The following is a 25,685-nucleotide window of genomic DNA, read 5'->3' as shown; positions in this document are numbered from 1 at the left end:
TCCATCCATGTTACTGCAAGTGGCATTATTTCATTCTTCTTTATGGCTCAGTAATATTCCATTCCACTGTATATATGTACCACATCTTCTTTATCTATTCATCTGTCAATGGACATTTAGGTTGCTTCCATATCTCGGCTATCCATTTCTATATTTAATTGCTATTATTCTATATCTAGAAAATTCTGCAATGAGTATGTCTGGGTATTATTGGCTCATATACTGTAATGGCCTTAGGATCCTTTCTCTTCAAATTAGCTAGCATTTTAAAACACTTATGTTGTGAATTTTTTTCTTTTTGTTGGGAGAGGATAAATATGAAAAGATTTAGAACACTGAAAAGCTTCTTTGATGCCTTGGAAAAGGAATTTGCAAATCACTCTTGGGAGTTCTGTTTTAGCTTCTTCTCTACCAGGTTTCTTAAGAAAACTGTGATCTGTTCTGAGAGAGGGAATTGAGTTGAGGCAAACTGGACCTTGAGTCAGGAAAGCAAGGATGTGGCCACAATAAGCTATTCTAAGAATGCCCTAGAGCAGTGGTTCTCAACCCTGGCTGCATACTAGGATCACCTGGGGGAGATTTTAAAAATTTCAACACCGGGCCAAATTCCAGACCTACCACTAGCATCTCTAGGGGTGGGACCAGGTATCAGCATTTCTTTTTTTTCACTCCCCACGTAATCCCAGTGTGCAGCCCAGGTTGAGAACCACTATTGTCAAGCTTAGTTCACCTCTTAATGGGTATTCAAAGGTATTTCGTCAGAGCCCACTATGTGTCAGGCACTGTGACAGAGGCTGGAGATCCTAAGATGAGCCATAGACCCCTCGTCCCTCTCTCAAGGACCGTCTTACTGGGGAAAGGTCTGTAATTGAATAAAAGAGTCACCTCTCCTTTAACCAACAGAGGGAAGGGAAGATGGGAAGGACATAGGAATAGCCTCAAATTATGGTTAAAACAAAGTCAGCCAAAATGAGACACAAAGAATTTGGAGGAAAATTACTATTCTAAAATGAACTTTAAAATATAAAAATAAATCTTAAACATTGCCAATGTCATGTGGTGAAAAGAGCCACTGTTGAAATACCTGTGTTACTGTTGACTCATTAGTTAACTGAATTGGTCAAAGAACAGTCTAGAATTGTGCCGCTCAGTGTGTCAGGCACTGGCCACATGCAGCTGCTGAGCAGTTGAAACGTGGCTAATCCAGACTGAGAGGTGCTTCACAAATCAAACACACACCAGATTTTGAAGACAGTACCAAAAAACATGCAAAATATTTTATTTCTGCTTTTTTTTATATTGGTGACATGGTAAAATAGTATTTTTAATACATTGGGTTAAATAAGTAAAATATAATACTAATCTTGACCTGTTTCTTTTCATTTTTAAGCATGGCCACTAGAACATTTAAAATTATATCTGTGGCTTGCATTGTAGCTCTATTGGATAGGGCTGTCTAGAAGTAAGATCCCTTGGCCTTTCCCATCACATTCCTTCACTTTCCTCTCCACGTTATTGTTTTGCCTTCTCAGCTTAAATCCTAGGTTATGTGGACCCAGTATCACAAGCTAGCCTCTCCCCACTTTTGCTCTGGGTCTGGCCATTGTTTGGCTCTTACTTCATCAGGCTACCCCTGTGTGGTTCAGGGGGCGGTGCCTTGCTACACGACAGTATATACAAATGAAATATCTCTTGGCTACTGTAGAGTTCCAAGTAGTAGTCCCTTTTTTTATGGAGATGGTTCACGGATTCATAGAAAATGTGAGATTTCTCATCTACTACAGATGTGCATTATCCACTCTGGATGATCAAGTATTTACGGCAGCTATCATAAGTGTAGGTATCATCTAATATGCCACTCATAAGAAACACCATTATTCCAAGTACTACTAAGAAACAAAAATTGCTGCCAATTAAACCATGACATGTCATAGATGACACGAGGTACCCCAGTATCAGAGATGCTAAAATATGAAAATTCCATCAATTTTGAAATTGATGTAAGATGGTACTGTAATTGGGCATATAGGAGCAGAGAGGAGGGATGACTGACACTTCCAGGTAAGTGAGGGAATATTTTGAGCAAAGGAGATGTTTTTATTCAGATCTGAAAAAACCAAAGATGACAGTGATGTCAATGACAAGCAGTGACAATGACTGCTAACATTTGGTGGTTGCTTCTATATACCAGGCACCGTGGGGAACAGATCATTTTACTTTGTCTTCATGACAACTCTCTGAAGTAAACACTATTATCACCCTGTTGTCCAGATGAGGAAATTTAAGATTAGGAATTCTCAGCAGACGAGTTATAAAGGGCATTCCAGGCAGAGGGAAACACTGCACATCTCAGGATGAAAGACATGACGTGTTTGGGGAATGGCAAGAGACTTGGTGTAGCTATATCACAGGGCATATGGAAAGAACACAAGACCCAAAAGGAGCAAGTCACAATGTGACTTGCTAAAGAATCTGAACTTTGTCTTACGGGCCACTGAGAGCCTTTGAAAAATAGTATGTATGGGAGCGACACGGTCATGTTGGATTTGTTTGTTGTGATGTTGGTGTGTTGGGATCATTTTGCTTTTTGTTGTTGTTAAGAAATACATTAGGGCTTCCCTGGTGGCGCAGTGGTTGAGAGTCTGCCTGCCGATGCAGGGGACACGGGTTCGTGCCCCGGTCTGGGAAGATCCCACATGCCGCGGAGCGGCTGGGCCCATGAGCCATGGCCGCTGAGCCTGCACGTCCGGAGCCTGTGCTCCACAACGGGAGAGGCCACAACAGTGAGAGGCCCGTGTAACGCAAAAAAAAAAAAAAAAAAATGAAATACATTATAGGGAATTCCCTGGCGGTCCAGTGGTTAGGAAGGACTCCACACTGTCACTGCCAACGGTGCAGGTTCGATCCCTGGTCGGGGACCTAACATCCTGCAAGCCGTGCAGCACAGCCAAAAATAAAACAAAATAAATAAATAAAAATACATTTAAAAAAAGAAATACATTATAACTAAGAGCAATATAAGGAAGAGTTGGGACAGTAAAAGACTGGAATCCAGTCCGTCAAGCTCTTCTCCAACAGTCCAGGCAAATGATGGTAAGAACTTGAGCAAAAGCAATCAGAGTAAAACTAAGAAAGGAAGGGACATATCAGTAAAGCTTTTTGGAGTTACAGAACTAGATGACCTATGAGAAGTAAAAAAACAGAGGAGAAAAGGATAACTCTCCTTTTCCTTGCTCAAATAACTGGCTGGATACTGATTTGGAGGACCCATTTGGGACAGAATACAATGACATAAACTTTGGACACGTTGATTGGACATACATTTGAGACACACAGGTAGAATACGGGGCTCATAGGAGAGTGCTGGGTGAGACTTTATAGGGGATAGCAGTTTAACTCATAGGAGTGAATGAGACACCCCAAAGAAGGGGTAGAGAAGGAGAAGTTGTGGAGTATCTGAGCACAGGGTATAATATAATAATCATAAATGAGAAAAGATACTTCTGTACTTCTGTAGTATTTGGCAGGAAAGCCAGTTTTCAATTAGGGGTCCATCACTCGTAAAGTCTTAAGCAATTGCCTTCTTTATGCCTGAGAAGTCATACACATGCGTTGTGACTCAGCTGAATCATGGTTAGGCTAATTTTCATATGAGCTGCAGTTCAGTTCTAACCATCATGATGATTTAATTTTCTTATGTAAATCATAACCTGTTGCCACACTCAAGCAGAGATGATGTGCCTGTCCTTCTGTCTTTTATCATCCTTCCCTTCTCCAAAGGCCCTTAGTGTTATTTAACAAAACTTGTTCTTAACTAATTTCACTTTCTGCACAGAATCGAAAGTAATTTTAACGGCACCCCTTTTCAGAGTTGCAGCCTCCATGGCATCTGAGCCCTTTCCCTGACGTGGGTTTTCTTTTCCACACTAGTCTCTTATTGATTCCAGTTTACAGCTCCGTTCAGAGTGACCTTGTGCAGGCATTATTTGAGCTCATGTTTTTCCACCCTCAGATCAAACATGGTCATAATGATATGGCCTTCAAAAATGGGATGCTCACATTAAAAGTCCCCATAAACGTGGCAGGGATCCTGTAATTGAGAAAAGGTACAGAACAACTGATTAGATCCCAGGTATAGATCTTTAGGGTGGTCTTTGCATGCTGTTAAATTGGTCATTTGTATTTATAGCTTTGGCAGGGAGGGCTGGAACCTAACCTGGTGCTAATACCAATACTGTCCCACACTTGGCCTTATCTCATTCTCCATTAGTTTTACTTAGCATCCATGAGTGGACCCAAATCAAAGTAAATCTGAAAAAGCCATGTTAGTCCTAATTTATCCAACTATCTTCTGAGGTTCTTTGACCGGCTGAGATTAAAGATATTCTTAACATCAAGAAACTGTTTTCTAGTAAAAAGTGAGTTGATAAATTTACCAAGCTTAAAAAAAACAATAACTCTGATTTCGCACATTGAATGCATAAAAAATTATCTATGTAGCTGCATACCTCGTGATAGCTGGGACTGTGTCAGTCTGGTCCTATGCATTTTCTTGTCTCAACATAATATAGGCTTAGCCTGGCCCATAATCGGTGTTAATAATTATTTTTTAAATTAATGAACAAACAACCTGAGTCTTGTAAAGTGCCTGCAGGCTTCCCCCCCCACCCCCGCCCCACATGGGTTTCCTGTTTAAATCCTTTTTAGTATTGGTAACTTGTGCCAGAATCTGGTAAGATGTATCTTTGGTCTACAGTGCATGCCTGTGGTTAGGTCTCCTGGATATCAAAGCATCTTTCTATGTTGCAGATATACATAAATCCATTCTTCATAAATACTTAGCTCAGAGTAGATTGATAAAGGCTGTAATTGAACCTATATAAACTGTAGAATAAGAGCAGGTTATTAGGTAATCACTTCAACCCCCAGAAAGTAGAAAGAAAACCATCTGAGTCACCATATTCACGCCTTAAGATTACAGAGATCAGGACAGGTCATTGATCTGGACAGTGTGACCTGTGAAAGGAAATAATTCTTACATTCTTTACAGGACTTGTGGAAGGAAGAACTGTGGCTGGGGGAACACACACTCTACATGGGCCAAAATGAGTTCTTATATACATCACTACTCAAAAAAGTGCCAGCAGGGATGGCTCCAAATAACATCAGATGGCCAAGAGTTAAGATAATCTGTTGTGATTTCCAGGTCACTGAAGTAACAGAGCAGTAATACTTGGAAGGTGGAGAAAGCCATCTTATCAGAGGCTTCTTAAGTAGACTCTTACCTGAAAGGATTTAGTTTGAATCAGTTTTTTTTTTCCAGAAATTTCTGTCAAGAGCACATATTTGCCCCCCCATCAGTTCTCTATCTTCTCCTCTCCCACTCACTTCCCCTCCTTCCCTCCTCCCTCCTCCCTCTGTCCCTTTCCTCCCCCTTTCTCTCCTCTCACTCCCCTTTTCCCTCTCTGCTTCTCCCCCCTTTTCTCTCTTCTCCCTTCTACTCAACCCCCTTTAAATCTTTTTTTCTTTACATCTTTATTGGAGTATAATTGCTTTACAATGGTGTGTTAGTTTCTGCTTTATAACAAAGTGAACCACTATACATATACATATATCCCCATATCTCCTCCCTCTTGCGTCTCCCTCCCTCCCACCCTCCGTATCGCACCCCTCTAGGTGGTCACAAAGCACCGATCTACTCAATTTTTCTTTTTGGCCAAGCATCCAATAAGTTGTCTTTTCAGTAACTTTTGTTCTCTTTTTCTTTTCCTTTCTCTCCAACGAAAAGTTTTGCAAAAAGAAGAAAAATGTCTAAATTCTTTTTACTGATATAAATACCTGAAAAAGATTGCCTGCCCCCCAAAAAAGAGAGAAAACTACAGACCAGTCTCACTATAGTTGTTCAGTCTGTTGGTAAATATTTAGAATATTACTCCTGAAAATAATCAAACAGATTCATTTCTATCCATATCCTAGTGGATAGAAAATGGATGGATGGGGTTCAAAGGTACTATGTAGACTTTTTATAAATCTTGGTATTTAATCACCGTGTTCCTCTTCAAAATAAATTAAACAAATATTTTTTTTAAACAAACAGCTATATGGTACTTTGCAATTAAATTTTTTCTCTCAAGACTGCTTCCCCTTTTAGGGTTTCCCCATTGTGGTACCATTTGTGGTCCCTAAGCCCACTGAACCTAGCCCTTTCTGTTCAATTTCCAAAGAACTGGAAATTAAATGCTCCCACTCACAGCCTGTTTCCCTCCGTTGGGTGCTGGACTGGTTGACTTAGAAGGACATTTGAGGGCCTCTTGTATTTTCCTGCTCTCGTGAATGGAGAGCCCGATCTATGAGCTAGTACCTTGCTTTCTTTCCTTGCGGTCTTCCTCCTCAGCACCCCTCCACAACAGACACACACACACAGTCCCTCAAATTTTTTCTCCTGGCCTTACATTGCCTCCTCTCATCTTGCTCATGGTTCTGTCACTCTTTTGTGATGCCTGTAACTGAAGTGTCCATGAAGAAACCTCTTTGCTCTAATATGGAGGGTGTTGGATCTTTTCCTCATCTTTTGTTCCCTGCGCCATAATGTATTCTCCATTTCGTTTGGGTCCTCTTACTTCTTCAGTATACAGATGTCTTAGGTGTCTTGATGTACCCTTTCCTAAACATACAGGATGAGAGAGTAAGAATCTATATCTCAGATTACCCTGGCACAGACCATCTTCTAAACCTAACACCAAAGTAGGACGAGTTATCAGGCATTTCTGTCTCAAGACCATTATCAGGATATGACCTCTCCTGTGGGTATTTGGAAAGAAAGGCTTCGTCTCCTATTTTTAAGCAATGTCTCTGAGCTACATACAGGTAAAAGAGAGATGGTGGTGGTTGGATTTGGACAGAAGTGTGGGGTAAGTATTATTAACTCTTACTTATATAGGTCTTCTCTAGAGCAGCAGATATTTAGGAACACACACGTGTATGTGTGCACACATGACAACAACAGCTCTAAGCTTATGAGACAAAGGTGCTTTAGTGGAACAGGAACTGTACCTTAAAATTCTTACAACCTTGAGTAGGGCCTTTAACTATTAAGTATTATAGCATCACTAGGGCCCATCTCATGATGGTATTGTTGGTGTTGATGTGATCCCTTTCTTTCCGTTTCATTGTGGCAGAATCCAAGATCCTTTGAGATTATGGAGCCACAATTAGAATAACTCTTTGCTGATGAGAAGCGGCCCCACGTAGAAGTAGGGGATGGAGCCGAGTGAGCCAGGCTCTTTCTGTGTTTAGACCAACTTGTCCACTTGTGAATTCTCTTTCCATATTTCAATGGCTTGTTTTAGAAAAACTTGAAGTAGACTAAGTTGTATCCCCCAGCAGCAGGGTTTAGTAACTTCTGAAGTTTCATTTATGATACTGAGCCATAATCACACTATTTAATCTTCCTATCATGGCTTCATATACCCTTTTTGGTTAAACCTGTTTGCTTTTTGTTTTTAAAGTGTTCTGAATGTAGCAGAAAGAGCATCGTGCTTGAAGTTAGAAGACCTAGGTTTGAACACTAGCTTCACCACTTCTCTGTGTGTTTTGGGGCAAGTTTTTAAATTTCTCTTCGCCTTTTTCTTTCTTGTCTGTAAAGTGGTAATAATAATATCTACTGTAGGGGCTTCCCTGGTGGCACAGTGGTTGAGCGTCTGCCTGCCAATGCAGGGGACACGGGTTCGTGCCCCGGTCCAGGAAGATCCCACATGCCACGGAGCGGCTGGGCCCGTGAGCCATGGCTGCTGAGCCTGCGCGTCTGGAGCCTGTGCTCCGCAACGGGAGAGGTCACAACAGTGAGGGGCCTGCGTACCGCAAATAAAATAAAATAAAAAATAAATAAATAATAATATCTACTGTATAGCATCATTATTTTTTTTTGTTTTTGTTTTTTTGTGTTTTTTTTTTGCGGTACGCGGGCCTCTCACTGCTGTGGCCCCTCCCGTCGCGGAGCACAGGCCCCGGACGCGCAGGCTCAGCGGCCATGGCTCATGCGCCTAGCCGCTCCGCGGCATGCGGGATCCTCCCGCACTGAGGCACGAACCCATGTCCCCTGCATCGGCAGGCGGACTCTCAACCACTGCTCCACCAGGGAAGCCCTATAGCATCATTATGAAGATTAAATGAGACAGCGTACATGTGAAACCACCATAGGAACTATAAAGCATTGATAAATATATTGTGTTATTTTTACAGAGTGGTTATTATCCCACCACCACCCTCTGTGAGAAACACCAATTGGTTGAAACTACTCTCCCTTGGGTTTTCAGTTCAGACAGGCAGTTGGAAGGATTCTTCTTTTGGTTTGATGGTTTTCTTCGGTAGTATGCGTGTGTTCCTTTCTTTTTATTTTTTGTGTATCTATTGTAGGATTTTGATTTGGGGTTACTATGGGGTTCATATATGTTGACCTATAACTATATCTACTTGTTTTAAACTGGGAGTCATTTAAGTTCAAACACATTCTGAAAGATCTACTTTTACTCCCCTACCCCACATTTTGTGGTTTTGGTGTCATATTTTACATCTTCATGTTTATCCCCTATTTGTTTGTTGTAGTTATAGTTGCTTTCACAATTTTTTTTGTCTTTTAATCTTTGTGCTGGCTTATTTAAGTGGTTGTTCCTCAGTCCTTACTATACATTTGCCTTTCCTAGTGGGATTTTCCCTTTCCTATAGATTCTTCTTTTCCACTTAGAGAAGACCCTTCAACATTTCTTTTAGGGTAGGTTTAGTATTTTTTTTTAATTTTTATTGGCGTATAGCTGATTTACAGTGTTGTGTTAGTTTCAGGTGCACAGCAAAGTGAATCAGTTATACATATATATATATATTCACTCTTTTTTCAGATTCTTTTCCCATATAGGCTATTACAGAGTATTGAGTAGAGTTCCCTGTGCTATATAATAGGTTCTTATTAGTTATCTGTTTTATATATAGTAATGTGTATATGTCAATCCCAATCTCCCAATTTATCCCTGCCCCCCCGATTCCCTAGTAACGATAAGTTTGTTTTCTACATCTGTGACTCTGCTTCTGTTTTGTAAATAAGTTCAGTTGTACCCTTTTTTTTGGATTCCATATATAAGTGATATCATATATTTGCTTTTCTGTGTCTGACTTACTTCACTCAGTGTGACAATCCCTAGGTCCATCCATGTTGCTGCAAATGGCATTATTTTGTTCTTTTTTATGGCTGAGTAGTATTCTATTGTATATATATACCACATTTTCTTTATCTATTCCTCTGTTGATGGACATTTAGGTTGCTTCCATGTCCTGGCTATTGTATATAGTGCTGCAGTGAACATTGGGTAGGTTTAGTATTGATGAACTCCTTTAGTTTTTCCTTGATGAGAAGATTTTATCTCTCCTTGTATTCTGAATGATAGTCTTGCTGGGTAGAATATCCTAGGTTGCAGGTTTTCCCTTTCAGCACTTTTAATATATCATGCAACTCGGAAATTAGCTGATAGGGCTTCCCTGGTGGCACAGTGGTTGAGAATCCGCCTGCCAATGCAGGCGACATGGGTTCGAGCTCTGGTCTGGGAAGATCCCACCTGCCACGGAGCAGCTAAGCCCGTGCGCCGCAACTACTGATCCTGCGCTCTAGAGCCTGTGAGCCACAACTACTGAAGCCCATGCGCCTAGAGCCCGTGCTCCACAGCAAGAGAAGCCACCACGATGAGAAGCCCGCGCACTGCAATGAAGAGTAGTCCCTGCTCACCGCAACTAGAGAAAGCCCACGCACAGCAACAAAGACCCAACACAGCCAAAAATAAAAAAATAAATTAATTTAAAAAAAATGAAATTAGCTGATAGCTTTACGGGGATTCCGTTGTGTATGGCTTTTTGTTTTTCTCTTGCTGCCTTTAGAATTCTCTCTTTAACTTTTGCCATTTTAATTATGATATGTCTTGGTGTGGATCTATTTAGGTTCATCTTGTTTGGGACCCTCTGTGCTTCCTGTACCTGGGTGTCTGTTTCCTTCTTTGGTTTTGGGAAGTTTTCAACCATAATATTATCCAATACTTTTTCGATCTCTTTCTCTCTCTGGCCACCTTCTGGAACCCCTGTAATGCGAATGTTGGTATGCTTAACGTAATCCCAGAGATCTCTTAAACTGTTTTCATTTTTTAAATTTGTTTTTCCTTCTGCTGTTCTGATTGGGCGATTTTCTTTATTCTATCTTCCAGATCACTTGTGCATTCTTCTGTATCACTTAGTCTGCTATTCATTGTTTCTAGTGTGTTTTTCAATTCACCTATTGAATTCTTCACTTCTGATCAGGCCTTTTTATATTCCTAGTTCCTTGTTAAAATTTTCACATTGTACATCTGTTCTTTCCCTAATTCAGCCAACAGTTTTATTACCAATGCTTGGAATTCTTTTTCTGGTAAATTGTTTATTTCTGTTTCATTATTTTTTTCAGGTTTGGTTTTTTTTTTGGCAGTACACGGGCCTCTCACTGTTGTGGCCTCTCCCATTGCGGAGCACAGGCTCTGGACACGCAGGCTTAGTGGCCGTGGCTCACGAGCCCAGCCTCTCCGCGGCATGTGGGATCTTCCCGGACCGGGGCACGAACCTGTGTCCCCTGCGTCGGCAGGCGGACTCTCAACCACTGCACCACCAGGGAAGCCCTCGGGGTTTTTTTTTTTTTTTCCTTGCTCTTTCAGTTGAGAGCAGTTCCTCTGCCTTTTCATTTTACTTAACTTTCTCTGCCTCTATGAATTTAGGTGAAACAGTTACGTGTGGCAGTCTTGAAGATGTATTCTTATGTGGGAACATCCCTATACCGACTGCATGTGCATGGACACAAGTCACATCTTTCCTCAGCGTGTGCTGGTAGCTATCACCTTGGTAGGGAATGGGGCTGGAGATGGAGGGGCTAGAGCTGGAGCAGGGTATGAGGCAGGACTTCTCCTCTGCTCAGTGGCCATCACTTCCCTATCAGGGACAGGGTCTGATCCCAAGTTGCTGGAGCAGAAGCCCCGAGGTTCAGGCCCAAGCTGTCTCTGTTCCTTTTAAGTGTGTGCTTTCCCCTCTCCCTGCACCGAGTCCCCTGTCCCAGAGAGAAGCAGTGCTGAAGCAAGTGGAGCCCATGCAGGCTCTCAGCTCATGTCAGCCGCAGACAGAGGTCCGAGCTATCTCTGATTCTGTGCCTGTGTCAGCGCCCTGAATTGTTTCCCTCACTGCACTCAGACACAGCCTCGGGTGCAAGTTGCCGTTGTCCCTCACAGCCAGTCACTGCCCCTAGTCTCTGCCACCCTGTTGTGGAGCCATACTGCGGGCAGGCTGGGGCCCACAGTGGACTCTCAGTGTGTATTGTCAGAGGGTGAGCTGTGGTGGAGCGTCTGCCATCAGGGATCTGAGCTGCTTCTGATGCACTGCTTGAGTTAGCTGCCACCACCCCACCCAGGCTCCGCCCCCAGAACCAGGCTGCCTCCACACCCCACAGTCAAGTCTTCCCCATTGTGGCTGCCCCAGATTCAGCACCAAGCTGCTGTTATCCCAGCAGTCCTCCAGTGAGCCAAATGGACTCATCTCCCTTGATAGGATCCTAGGACTGGGGCATCCAGTCTGTGGCTTGACCCACTCACTTCCCAGGGTGGGTGTCCACCTGTGAAATCTCCCTTTTTCCTCTGTGTCCCCTTCCAAGGGTACAGGTTCCAACCCAATCACTTTTCTTCCCTTACTACCCAGCTACGTGTGTATCTTTCTTTCAGCCTTGGCTGTGCAGGAGTCCTTCTCCCAGTTTCCAGTTAGTTTTCAGTGAGAATTGTTTCACATGTAGGTGTATTTTTGATGTGCACGTGGCGGGAGATGAATTCCCTGTCCTTTTACTCCACCATCTTGATTGGTCTTCAGAATGCTTCTTGACTTTAACAGTTAAATCACAGTGCTTCATTTAATCTTTGCAGCAATCCTTTGATACTGATTTTATTGATATTATCCCTAACTTTCCAGATAAGGAAACTGAGTCTGAGAATTTCATAACTTACTCAAGGTCAGTGTGATCTTAATCCCCATGTTGGTACTATGCCATCCTAATAACTTGGGAAATAACTTCTTTTTTCTGTGTCCCAAGACCTTGGTGGCTAACTAGAAATAAGCATTTTCTCTTACCATCTAAATGAGAAAAACGTGAGCGTAGCAAACTTGTCCACTATAGCTTAACAGCAGCAACTCCAATTCCTGGAGTCCTAATGGAGACCCCATTTCACCTCCCCAGCAGTAACAACAGAAGTTTCATTCGTACTCTGGAAAGAATTGTGGTGACAAGTAGTTCAGTATTTTGTGGAATCAGTATTGAGTTCCGCATTCGTGCATAATAGTTGTTTTCATGATAAATTGCTTTGTGTAATTGTCAGCTCAGCCAGTACTTCCTCTTTGGATTCTTGACAACCTATCATTGAGGTTTTCATCAGTGATTGATTGCAACTGTTATCAGATGACTTCTCTTTGAATTACTCAGTTACTATCTTCATGCTGGAAGAACCTAACACCTATACTGCCTTCTGGGAGTTACTGTGCAGAATACATATTATATAATATGTGGTTTTGCAGATAATCACAACTCAGGAAAGGTCTCCTCATTCTTTCAAATAATACAGGTCTGTTTCTTCAGCTCAGTTCATTTTGCTTTAGAAGAATTGTGGCAGCAGTAGTAGGAACCCAGGACTGAATGAGATAATGCATGCGGAGAACTCAGCACAGAGCCTGGCACTATTTATGTCGGCTACCGCTATATTAGGCATTTCATCACAATTTTATCAAATGGTTCGGAGGGTGGAGCTCAGGAAATCAATCACAGAAGTGTTACTTCCCAATGGTGAGAATAGCAGCAGTTCCAAATTCAAATGACAAATAATAAATAATTACAGCAAAAGGTCTTATGTATCAGAAGGAAAATCATGTTCATCTTGTCCTCTTCTCTAAAAGTAAGTCAGAAGCATTGACTATGAGCTGGATTTCCCTAGGACCTGAAGCTTTTTTTGTTGTTGTTATAATTTGTAGATCATTATGTATGTAATCAGAGGAAGAATCAGGTAAGTAGAGTTAGCAGAAGTTAAAAGGTAGCAGAAGTTAAAAGGTACCAGATATGCATGAGCTTTTCTACAGGACTGTATTCTTTTACTATTAAAATATTTTATTTTATAGTATAATTGTAATGTCTAGAGTTATACCTTAACGATAAAAAGTATTTACATAGTTCCATTAAAGATGACATGCCTTACGGATCTAACTTCCTGGCTACCCAAATCAACAATATTACCACCTAGTGGCCACTGAGTTGAACTGCAAACACATGATCCTTGCGACTCACAAAGAGTCTGAGTGCCTTGTTTCAGCGGCTAAAGTGATTGAAAATGACACTGAGCACCACTAGAGTAAACGACTTTAACTATCCTTGATCACTGTTAATTATCGGAACATTCAAACTCTGCTCTCTAGCAGGTGGGAGAAAGATGAGACTTTGAAAGTTTGCAAGCTGAAGCTAGAAAATGTGATCATTTAATTCCTTAATCCTTTTATTAATCTTTTGAATTGAGAAGAGCTATATCTACCTTTCTCCACCAGCTTTTATATTCAAGTTTTGATTGATTTCTACTAGTTTTCTTCTGAAAATAAAAAATGCGTATCTGAGTAGGTCATAACTGTTTTCAACAGAGATAAACAATGGCTTTTCCACTATAGGAAATATGCAGTGTCAGTTTATGTCCTTTAATAAAATTATCAAAAGCTAAGTGCTTAGCTTCTTGAAGTGCTGGTCCGTGATAGCATATCCTCACTCCATCTCACCAGGACCTTTTTTATTTACCACTTCCCCTCTCTCCCTCTCTCCTTATCATCTACCGACTTGTTGACATTCAAATTATTCATTGAAATGAACAAACCATCTGCCTACTGAGCTCATCGCCCCATCCCAGTTCCTTGCTGAAATAAATGAAATGTGGGATGAGTAATGGTAATGTAATAATTCTAAGGGAGTATAATATATTCAAGTAGGTTGAATGCAGGAATCCACTAAAAATATTATTTGAAATTGCTATTCTTTCCTTAATATTGTCCCTTTGGTTTCATGATTCTAGGATTAAGCCTAATTGCTAACATAATATATGTGCATGATCATCTGCTTTCTTAAACTTAAGCTTCCTCTGGCATTGGTTTCCAGTTTGTAGTCATGGCTGTGGCATTAACGGTAATTGGTCTGAGCTTCGTGTGGTGAAATAGGTTCCAACATGTTGACAGCAATTAATGGAGCTAGTTAGCCCTGGGTAAGATTCAAGGGATGGGTTTTGCATCTCTTTAGAATTGTTTTCTTGTTGTTTCTGTGGTAGTCTCCCAGGAGACTGTAGTGAAAAGGGGGCTGGCTTTAAAATTACACAAACCTGAGTTCAGATCCCTTCCCTGTCTGTCCTTGGGAAACTTATTTCATCCAAACGAGGCTGAGTTCTCTCATCTCAAAGATAGAGGTAGTAACACCAATACCATAAGGTTACTGTAATGATCAAATCAGCTAACATATGTCAGCCACCTAGTACAATATCTAACACAGTAATATACATAAATATTTGCTCTCTGCCTTCCCATAATCGTCCCCTTATGTTCCCTTGTGTTTTGCTGTGACTTACCTGTCTTAAGCAGAGTCAGATTCAGTTCCATCTAAGATTCTTTGTTGATAATGGGCTCCCTTTTTTTGTTATTTTTTTTTGTCCTACTAGTGCAGATATAGTAGCTGTTCAAATTGTTCATTCAATGATAAGGTCTTACTATGTTCTAGGCACTGTGCTACTTGCTGGTGATTCAATGATGAGCAAGATGAGCACAGTCTTTGCTTCTGGAATTTACATCTGCAAGTAGAGATTATAGCCTTTTGGCATTAGAAATCCACACGGTATATTCTGGTTATGTTACTGAATAACCAACCACCTCAAAACTTAATAGCCTCAAATGCCAGTTTATTACTGCCTGTCACAGTTCTGTGGGTTGACTAGACTCAACTGGGTGCTTCTTGCTCTGAGTTTCCCATGAGGTTGGAGTCAGAAGATGGCTAGATTTGGAATCACCTGATGACTTCTTCACACACATGTCTGGATCCTGGGCTGGGATGGATAACACAGGTGGAGGATAGCTGGACATCTCCTAGTCCATGCAATCTCTCCACATGGCCTGGGCCTCCACACAGCATGGTAGTCTTGGGGTGGTTAGATTTCCTACGTAGTGGCTGGCTCTTTCCAGAGCAAATGTTCCCCCTCAAAAAAACCCAGAAACTACTAATCCTCTTAAAGGTTAGGGATAAGACATCATGTCACTTTTGGTCAAAGAAGTCCCAAGCCAGGCCATTTTCAAGAGAGTGAAGCAATAGACCCCACCTCTCAATGGAGAGCAGTGCTTATGTATGGGGAAGGAAAGAATTGATGGTGGCCATTCTGGAGGCAAGTGACCACAGAGTGTAATTGACTGTTCCTCAGTTTCATGTCCCTTGATATCTAGACTCTGAAGCAAAAGCCAGTACCTACTAGTTAACTTAGTCCACCAAGATTTGCAAAGCTGACCATTAGTGCTTGCCCTAGGAACAGGGATCAATATTGCCTTTAGGGGTCAGACAGATGGCAAAATAGAAATGTGTTTGCTCTGGTCCTTTTAATTCTACAGGACAGATGATCTTTCCAGGGAATGAGATTTCATCTCTCTCCTCAACCTCCCTCTGAGGAAACGGCCTTATTTCTCTGTGTCACTATGAGGGAAGAAATAAACAGCCTCAAAAATAGTAGCCTCACAAACCCACCTTACCAAGTGATTCACATGTTCATGCACCTATTTTAGCACATAAGAACCATCACTATCAGGGTATATTTCCTGGGACTCAATATCAATTCCCATTTGCTGCAGTTTCTACTCCGCTTCTTCTGCGATATTCTCTTTGGAATTGGAGCCCTAACACATCAGTCCCCTGAGAACTCAACGCTTCGTGCTCTTGGTGCGGTAAAGACTTTCCTCCCTCCTTTTCCCAGGGACAAATGGCCTATAACCTACTCTCCTAGGCCCTTTCCTACAACCTTATAATCTTTTTTTTTTAAATATCATTCAGTGCACTAAAATAAAAACCACGAAAGTTAACTTCCCCAGCACAGACATGAGAGAGGAAAAAAGTTGAAGCTGCCACATTCTTATTGTCAGTATAAATGCTGCTTGATTTAAGGTCTGGATTTAACTATTTTATACCTTTTAAAGAATAAATTATCAGAAATTTGACAAAATTGGGAAGTTGGGTGTTTCTGTTCCTGTACTCTTGCCTTCATTACAATTGTCCACTCTAAAAGCCCAGTGATAGGTTCTGTATGCCTTTCTCTAGTGGGTTATGTTTTGCTCTCTGGTCCCTCAGTGGCCAGGTTAGCGATGCTCCCTCTGACAGAAGATCAAGCGGTCCTCCACTACCAGAAGAGCATCTGCTGGAATATTTTAATCTAATATGAATCCATAGAGTTGAGCTTTTTCCCTAAGAGGGTTAAGAATCTTTTAAAGACAGACCTATGAAGACTTTCCTTAGCTACAGCAGGTAATTGTGGTCACGTGGGATCAGGATTTGTCCTTTGTACTCATATGAGTTCTTTCTGTGCTTGTCAGGGCTGTCGTCATTAACCATCTTAACTATGAACCACTGAATAAGAGAGAAAGTACATGTGACCAATTGCAGTCTGCATAGATATGCTTAAAAATGCTTTCTGGGGCTTCCCTGGTGGCGCAGTGGTTGAGAGTCCACCTGCCGATGCAGGAGACACGGGTTCGTGCCCCGGTCTGGGAAGATCCCACATGCCGCGGAGTGGCTGGGCGCATGAGCATGGCTGCTGTGCCTGTGCGTCCGGAGCCTGTGCTCCGCAACAGGAGAGGCCACAACAGTGAGAGGCCTGTGTACCACACACACACACACACACACACACAAAAAAAAATATATATATATATATATATAAAATGCTTTCTGATTGAGATGGGATGGAATATATAGGTTTAAGAGCCACTTCTAAATCACATTGAAAATATTTTTTTCAATTGCTATTTTATCTACCAGTTTTCTGTTCCTGAAAATATAGATGAGAAACCAAAATCTGAAATTTATGTTCAAGTTTATGAGTTTTGACTACGTGTTCCAGGTGGATTGATTTGCAACACCACCTGTCTTAATTTAAAATAATGACATTGTTCCCCTGAATTGATATAACCTCTTCTCCAGGGACACGCTATGTATACTGTGAGATTAGAATACCATATATGTGTGTGTGTGTGTGTATTTCTCATAAATATTAAATGGACAACATCCAAGAGGCATCTAAGGAGGACCAAGCTAAAAAAGTAGCCTAGATTGTTTCCCACAAACTGTGATAATCCAAACTCAACCAAGATCAATGAGCTGTCGGGAAACAGGAAACAAACATTCCAAGCAGAAATATCTCAAGTAATAGCCAAAGGGATAAAGAAAACCACTGGCTGGATAAACTGTGATAAATGGTGGTGTTTTGTTTTTAAATTTTGTTCCTATGTGTAAGTGCCTCTTTGAGCAACAGTTTCTGTGTAATGCAAGCCCTTTGTACTGTGTGACACTCCTGTCTATGTGTATCTTCCAAAGACTGGGGAGGGTGGAGTGAGGAGTCATCTTTTCTTCTTTAAACAACTATTTCTCACACTGTTTAGAACTTAACCAGTTGTGTGCATTCTCTTTCCAGTACTCCAGTTGTACAAATGACTGTCCGCTTATTGCTCTGTATGCATGGGACACGCAAACCCACTGGCACAACTGCCCCTCATGTTTGTACCGTTTTTATACATCCCACCTCCTAGTCATCCCAAGGATCACTGTACTCCCCACGTCTGCCTCTCCCCGCAACCAGCCATCTTTGCCTTGGTGCTGAATGAAATAACCAAGCCTCCGGAATTCCTATAACTTGCTGCATGTCAAATCCCACATGATCTAAAATGCCTTTCACATGGCTACTATAACTTTTGAGGCAAAATGGTTTTAGTCATTTGCACGTAATTATCTGCAGAAATTGGAGGCTGCCACCATGCTGTTAACTCCTTAGTAGAATTTTTAAGGTGATGGTACCAAATGTTCCCACCCTTCTACTGGTGATCTGGGAAAAAGAGAGCTACTGCCAGCTAGATTTTCTTGAGCATATGCTAATCCTAAAAATGACCTAGTCCTCAGCCCTCTCAGGAAGAGATGTATCTCCTCTTCTAGCTGTTCTCTACCCCCTTCCCCATGGCCACAGCCACCCCGGTGTAGAGTCTGAGCCACAGGGACTCTCACCAAGGTCTGGGCCGCAGCAGTGACAAGCAGAAGGCCGAGGAGATGGGTGTGTGGGACCCATCTAGGCTGGGACCCTAAGTTTTGCCCACAGACCTCAGGTTGTCACTCACCCCCACCGCCCATCTACTTTGGATGCCAAGGCTCTGGTCCTCCTCCCTCGGGGGACTGGTCCCTTCTCAGATTAGTTCAACACTAGTCTGTCAAGTTTCTAAGATGTGTTGCTCTGAATGCTCAGAGGGCAAAATCTGAAATTTGGTTGACTTACCAATGTAGGTCTCCCCCCATCCAAACCTACAGTCCTCCGTGTACCTATGGAAAGTTCCGTATAATTAGGGGCAACATTTTTCATCGCTGCTTCCCACTTCATGGCCATATCGCTGCACGTTAGAATGAAACCTAGGGCTAGGCAGTAAGGAGATAGATTATTATTATTATTATTATTTAATTCATTAGGAAAGTCTCAGCATTTATTTTTTATATTTATTTTTGGCTGTGTTGGGTCCTCGTTTCTGTGCAAGGGCTTTCTCCAGTTGCAGAGAGCGGGGGCCACTCTTCATCACAGTGCGCGGGCCTCTCACTATTGCGGCCTCTCCCGTAGCGGAGCACAGGCTCCAGACGCGCAGGCTCAGTAGTTGTGGTGCACAGGCCCAGACACTCCACGGCATGTGGGATCTTCTCGGACCGGGGCACGAACCCGCGTCCCCTGCACTGGCAGGCGGATTCTTAACCACTGTGCCACCAGGGAAGCCCGAGATAGATTATTTTTTAAGCTCATTCTCATTTTGAGGAGAAATAAGTTCTCAAGAGAATCCTCTCAGTCCTGTTTCTGGAACCCTGATAGGCACTAGGCGTTACCGATTTCCACAGTCAGCCGAGGGCACTAGAGGTCTGGGTCTCTTGTCTCGAGAGGCCAACCTTCTGATGGAGGCAAAGAGAAAAATGCATAAACCATGCCAGAAGTTGCTCATCATTATTCACCACCATGGTGTTTCCCAGCTTTTGGCTCTTCACGTGTGATGTGTCCTGCTGTGGAGTCCAGGGGGCTTTCGGTCCTGGACCTCAAGTAGCTCACAGTCCAATTCAGGATCTAGGAGGACACTGAAATGGTGAGCACTTCTCCAGTGTGGCCAATGCTCAGTCCGAAAGGGCCAAGAAGTTCACTGGAACAGACTTATCTTAGCTGCAGAAGCCTTGAAATTTTGCTTGCAGTTGACTCTCTCCAATTGATTCTTGCATCTGAGTATCTCCACATCTCCTGACCCCAGGGAGTGGTAGTGTGGGGGAATAGGATGCAGAAAGAGGAGGTTGGGATTAACATAAACACACTGCTATATATAAAATAGATAACCAACAAGGACTTAACTGTAGAGCACAGGGAACTGTACTCAATATTTTGTAATAACCTAGAAGGGAAAAGAATCTGAAAAAGAATATATCTATATACACACACACACACATATATATACATATTACATATATGTGTGTGTGTGTGTATGTGTGTATATATATATATATATATATATACACACACACATATATTGGATTTGCCAAATTGTTCGGGTTTTTCTGTAACATCTTACAGAATATATATGTGTGTGTGTGTGTATATATATATATATATATATAAAAAACTGAATCACTTTGCTGTACACCTGAAACTAAAACAACATTGCAAATCAACTATACTGCAATTAAAAAAACATAAGAAAACAAGAAAGCCGTGGTTCTGACGCTACTCAGGGAAAGCCCGCTGCCCGAACCGGGCTCACTGGCCCCTGGCTTTGATCTGGAGTCACGTTCCCATGAGAGTTCTGCCTGCTCCTCCTCTGTCACATATGACAGGCTCCCCCCCCAGTTTGGTCCCATTTCAAGGGAAATGAGCTGTTCGTCCAGTCACCATCTACAGGCTGTGTAAACAAGCAGATGGGCAATTAGTGGCTCTGTCAGGCTTTGACCCGCCGCACCGCTGGCACCAATAGAGAACCATCCCTCATCTCTTGGACGACAGTCATGCGAGCATGAGATAATGGGGACTGCCCGGCTTTCGAGATTTCTTCATGCTGTTTAGATTTCAGTCTTCGTGTCAAAATCCTATTGTTCAAGCACTTTTGGCAACAGCAACTGCTGCCATTCAGCTCATTTGGGGGGGGCAAAAAAAAGAAAAATTTAGATTCTGTTGCCTTGATTTTTTTTTCCTCATTAAACCATTTTTTAATGAGCAGGAAATAGGACCAAGACATAGAGATCTGTAGGTAATATCTTTCCTTAATTAGCCAAATGCTGACAGAGAGGTCACCCAGTTGAGAGCGTTTACTCCTTGCCCCTTGAAGCCGCCATGTGTGTGTGATGCACGCAGACTTGGGGGGTGGGGGGCCGTGCAGGAATGGGCTGGAGCCTCCTGGGCTGCTTGGCCGCCCGTGGCCTTGTCAAACATGCAGTCAGGTCACTTGCAACCCCAGGGCTGCTGTCGTTTGTGTTTACTTGAGCATTTCACTTTGGCCAGTGTGTTTCTTCTTGGGCTTAAAATGCCCAGAGGCTTTGCGGACGGCCTCCCCTGCCCCCCCCGCCCCACAGTTTACCATTTGTCTCTTCTTGAGGTGCACAGAAATCAGACACCAGTCCCTCGGTACCCAGGCTGTCCTCAGCATAAGGCGATGGCGTTGTATTTCCTTTGTTCTTCCCCCAGACATTGGCATCACCTCCTCAGGTTTTTTTTTTTTTCTTTCTCTCCTTCTGCTTTTAATTTTCTTTCCCCTCTTACCTCAGTTTTCTCTGCCTTCTTTCATAGCTTTCTGTTTTCTCTCTGCATCCCCCTCCCCCCTTATGTTTTTGGTTTCTGGTAACACGCTCTCCAGATTCTTTCTTATTCAAGAATCCCTGTCTTGGCCGAGGGTCATTCGACCATTCTGGTCTTTTTTTTCTTTTTTCTCACCACGTTGCCTCTTTCATTCATTCCTTTCTCAACCCTCCACACCACCTCCTAGAACCTTTGAAGTTCTTCAGACTAGGGCTGTCTCTGGGTCATGCCAGGTAGATGGGGCAGGAGCGCTAGGTGATGCTTTCAAGCGTGACAGCTGTGGAAGTGGTCATCTTTTCCCCGTTTTGCCCTGGGCATCTGCTCATGGACTAGGAAGTTCTCTGTGACCGATCATGACTATTTTTTTTTCCAGTTGTTCAGCATTGATAAGCCACCTATTGTGTGTGAGGCCCTGAGAAAAAATGATGAATCAGGTATGAATTCCAGCCTCAAGGACCCTGTAGCTTTGACAGAAACTCTCACTCGACCTTTCAGCAGCATTGGGTAGAACTGAGCAACCCACCCTTTAGAAAACTCCTTATTTTTTTAGCTTATGGCCAGCATTCTCTTTTGCCCTCTTTCTACTTCACGAATGCTCCTGAGTCTTCTCTGCTGGCTCCTCATCTTCCTGATCTCTAAACTTCAAAGGGACATCTTCTCTCTCTAGCTCTGCTCACTGGTACCAGCTGATCTCATCAAGCCTTTAAATAACTGTTACCTTTATTCTGACCGCTCCCAAATTTATATCTCTAGCCCACACCCCTCCTCTGGACACCAGATTTGCATGGTTAACTGCTTGTTGACGTCTTCACTTGGCTGCCAGATAAGTGTCTCAAAGTTAGTGTCCAAAACCAAACTTTGATTTCCCACTCCACCCCATCGCCCTCACACATCTGCTTTCCCCTAATAAATGGAACCGTCATTCTTCAAGATGCTCGAGCCAGAAATCTTGGACACTTAGACTCTTTTTGATCTCTCACTGCACAACCAATCCATCAGCGAATCCTGTCCCCTCTTCCTTCACAATATATCCAGAATCTGACAACTCCTCTCTACTTTTTCTGCTACAGCACTGGTTCAAGCATCATCCTTTCTCTCCTGGACTGGTGTAACAGTCCTTCCAGCCTTGCCACTCACATCCGTTTAAAATTAATGGAAGATTGTCACTCAGGGTCCTTATTAAACCCTATGTCATCTGACTCCAGCCACCTCAGTGTCCTCAGTTTTTACCATTCCTTGCCTTGATCTTTCAGTTCTTCCTGCTGATCTTGAGCCTGGCCACTCCCTTGGGCTGCAGGAAGTATACTGGTTCTTCCTCCCGTCAGAATGCACTTTCTCCAAATATTCACATGGCTTGCCTCCCTCACTTCTTTTTTTTTTTTAATTAATTAATTTAATTTTTGGCGGCTTTGGGTCTTCATTGCTGCACGCGGGCTTTTCTCTGGTTGTGGCGAGCGGGGGCTACTCTTCGTTGTGGTGCGCGGGCTTCTCACTGCGGTGGCTTCTCTTGCTGGGAGCACAGGCTCTAGGCGCGTGGGCTTCAGTACTTGTGGCACACGGGCTCAGCAGTTGTGGTTTGCAGGCTCTAGAGCGCAGGCTCAGTAGTTGTGGCGCACGGGCTTAGTTGCGGACCAGGCCTCGAACCCATGTCCCCTGCATTGGCAGGCAGATTCTTAACCACTGCACCACCAGGGAAGCCCTGCCTTCCTCACTTATTTCTGGTCCTTGCTAAAATTTTAAAGAGAACATCCTGATAAAATAACAGCTCTTCAGATTCTGCTCTTCTCTCTTCTCATTTCTCTGCTTTATGTAGCTTCCTAGAACTTATTTCCATTTGAAATAGCATGTGTTTCATTGTTTTCTGTTTGCTCCCATAAAATGTATGTTTCTTGAAGTCAGGGATTCTGTCCTGCTCACTACTTAACAGTGCTGCCTGTAGGCACCGTATGAATATTCTTGAATGAACAAAAGAAGTGCTTTCAAGGATATGCATAAAAGGTGCCGTGTAACTCAGAGGTGAGACAAATCAGGAAAGAAGGTGGATTATGAGCTAAGGGTTGATGTGTGGAATGTGAAGAATATTCCAAGGGAATTGAAGTGACTCCAAGGAGCATATACAAATTGCAGTAAATAGATTCATTGTAGCTGGTGCATTCTATACCCAGTGCCCCAGTTGCCCAGGAGAGATCAGGAGGCGATGCAATTCTATCTGTGCCCCTGACCACCCTGCCCTAGGTGCACTTGTCTTGCTTAGATCAGATTTCTGATGAGCCTGTGCTAGACCTGGAGGAAGGTAACAAGGTGAGAGGCTGCTGGTGGAACTGGGAAGTGTTCTTGGTACAGTCATCTGCAGAATCACTTTGGGGAACGTGTGAGGAAGATACAGAGGAAGTAGATGAAGAGAGGCATTGAAGATCGCATCACCTGGTAGAGATGGTTTGTAGTCATATAGTCTAAAAACTGAACACTCAAAAATTATGCGCTACAGCTGGATTGACCAGGAGTCTTCCATCTACCAAAGTTCTGCCCATCAACACCACCTCTGAGTTCCATTCCACATTGGGCTTTCCTTCCATTGATTCACTTAGGCACTTGACTTCTCTGGGCCTCTGTTTCTCTACAAAGTGAAAGTACTGGGATCCCAAAGGTCCCATCAGGTTTCAACATTCTGTATATCTACGAGTAGCAGGAAACAAAGTTGGGAAGTTTTGAAAAGTAGGAGGAGATGGAAAAATGTGTGGAGATTGTGAAGAATCTAGAATGCTAAGCCGAAAGGTCTGTATTTTATTCTCTATGTGCTAGGGGGCCATTGAAGATTTGAGCAGGAAAGTGATGTGATAAGAGCTATAAAATAAAAAGATGATACTGGCCACATGTACAGTGACCTGGGGGCAGGAGGGACAGTGACTCCAAGTGATGATTTAAGAAGCCGTGCAGTAATTTAAGAGAAAAGTGACAAGAATCTGAATTAGGATGCATTTTATGGGAAAAGATATGAGAAGTTGAATATGGATGACATTACAGAGGCCAAGTCTCCAGGATTTTGGTGCTGATTGAATGTAAGCTCCATGAAGGCAGAGCAGAGACCACCTCAGTTGTATTCACTGCTGTAATCCCAGCACTTGGCACACAGTGGGTACACACTAAATATTTGTCCACGAATGAATATGAGTCATGAGATGTGGGAGGTTAAGATGACAGTGAGACTCAGAGCTTTAGTGACAGAAAGAACAGAGTACCATTAAAAGAAAAAGTGAGCACTGGAAGATGAACATGGACTATAAGATCTTGACTTCACTCTGGAACATACTGGGAATATACCTGAATAATGTGTCTAACAGGTGATGGATACTCGAGTCTAGCGCTCTTCGTTGGGAAACAGCCACAAGGCAATGAGTGGTGAAGCTATAATGAAACTGAAAATGGAGAATGAGAGGAGAGGAAGAAGAAAGCAGTGGAGGGAACTGAGGGAGGGCAGGCAACATACCGTAAGGGGGAAAAAAAAGGATAAGACCTAAAGTAGTACATGGCACTAAAGCTAAGGAAGAGAATTCCAAGGAGCTGATATCAGCACTGTGAACTATTGTAAAGAGGCTGAAGAGAAAGCTAAACTACACATAAAGAGATTGGAGACTGGGGACCAGAAGTGGCCCTGGGGTGACAGACTTGCCACTGCAGGACTGAAAGCAGCTCGAGGAGGAGTCTGACCTCTGTGTTTAAATCACATCATTCCTTACTAGTTCCATAGCCATTCTCGTGTATCCTGGTCAACTACATGTTTATCTCAGACCCAAACTTGCCCAGAAGACTCTCTCTCCACTTGAAGAGAGAAATAAATCTCAACACGGACTTTTTACAACATTAAAGCATTTGTCTACTACTGTTGCGTTATTTTCCAGCCCGGGGCAGGGGGGTTGTGGAGAGAGCAAACCAAGTTGCCGTTTGATTTAGTTTTGTGAGTGCACTCTTCTGTGAGGGGCTTAGGAGAGGATTAGAAAGGCACGACATGTTCTGGAGTGTCGCCCTGCAGCCTGGGCATAAGCTGCACCCTGTCATTGTTCATCCTGTCCCCAGAAGGCCCTATCATAGCAGGACCTACACAGTTCTTCTTTTTCTCATGTTGCTTCACTGAAGTCTTTTTTTGTGTTCTTTCTGATGATAGCCATTCTGACAGGTGTGAGGTGATATCTCATTGTGGTTTTGATTTGCATTTCTCTGATGATTAGTGATGTTGAACATCTTCTTGGGTGCCTCTTGGCCATCTGCATTTCCTCTTTGGAAAAATGTCTGTTCAGTTGTTCATCAGTGTTTCTGAGGTGGATAAAAGCTTGAGACTTTCTTATTAAGTCTACAATAAAGAGACCAAGGGAGACATGTGCTCGGATAATGGGTGTGTCACCTTCTTCACCAAACGAGGGGGATAGTTTTATTTTCATTAAGTGCAAAGTCTGTGAGGTATATATATAGTTTAGGTAAAAAAATGTGAAGGACTTGGTTCTGGGGAAAGAGCATCTGGTCATTTTTAATATTGAA

General features: G+C 42.8%; 1 protein-coding gene across 8 annotated transcripts in view; it reads left to right on the top strand.

Annotated features, from left to right (window-relative positions):
* The window catches only part of FMN1 (formin 1), a gene marked incomplete at its 5' end in the record, with an annotated part of 410,703 nt that overhangs the window by 303,257 nt on the left and 81,761 nt on the right, over positions 1 to 25,685 (top strand). The window lies entirely within an intron of this gene.

The sequence above is a fragment of the Mesoplodon bidens genome, assembly GCF_964165515.1.
Source record: "Mesoplodon bidens genome assembly, chromosome: 3".
NCBI classification, from domain to species: Eukaryota; Metazoa; Chordata; class Mammalia; order Artiodactyla; family Ziphiidae; genus Mesoplodon; species Mesoplodon bidens.
This window is presented reverse-complemented; position numbering and strand designations above follow the sequence as displayed.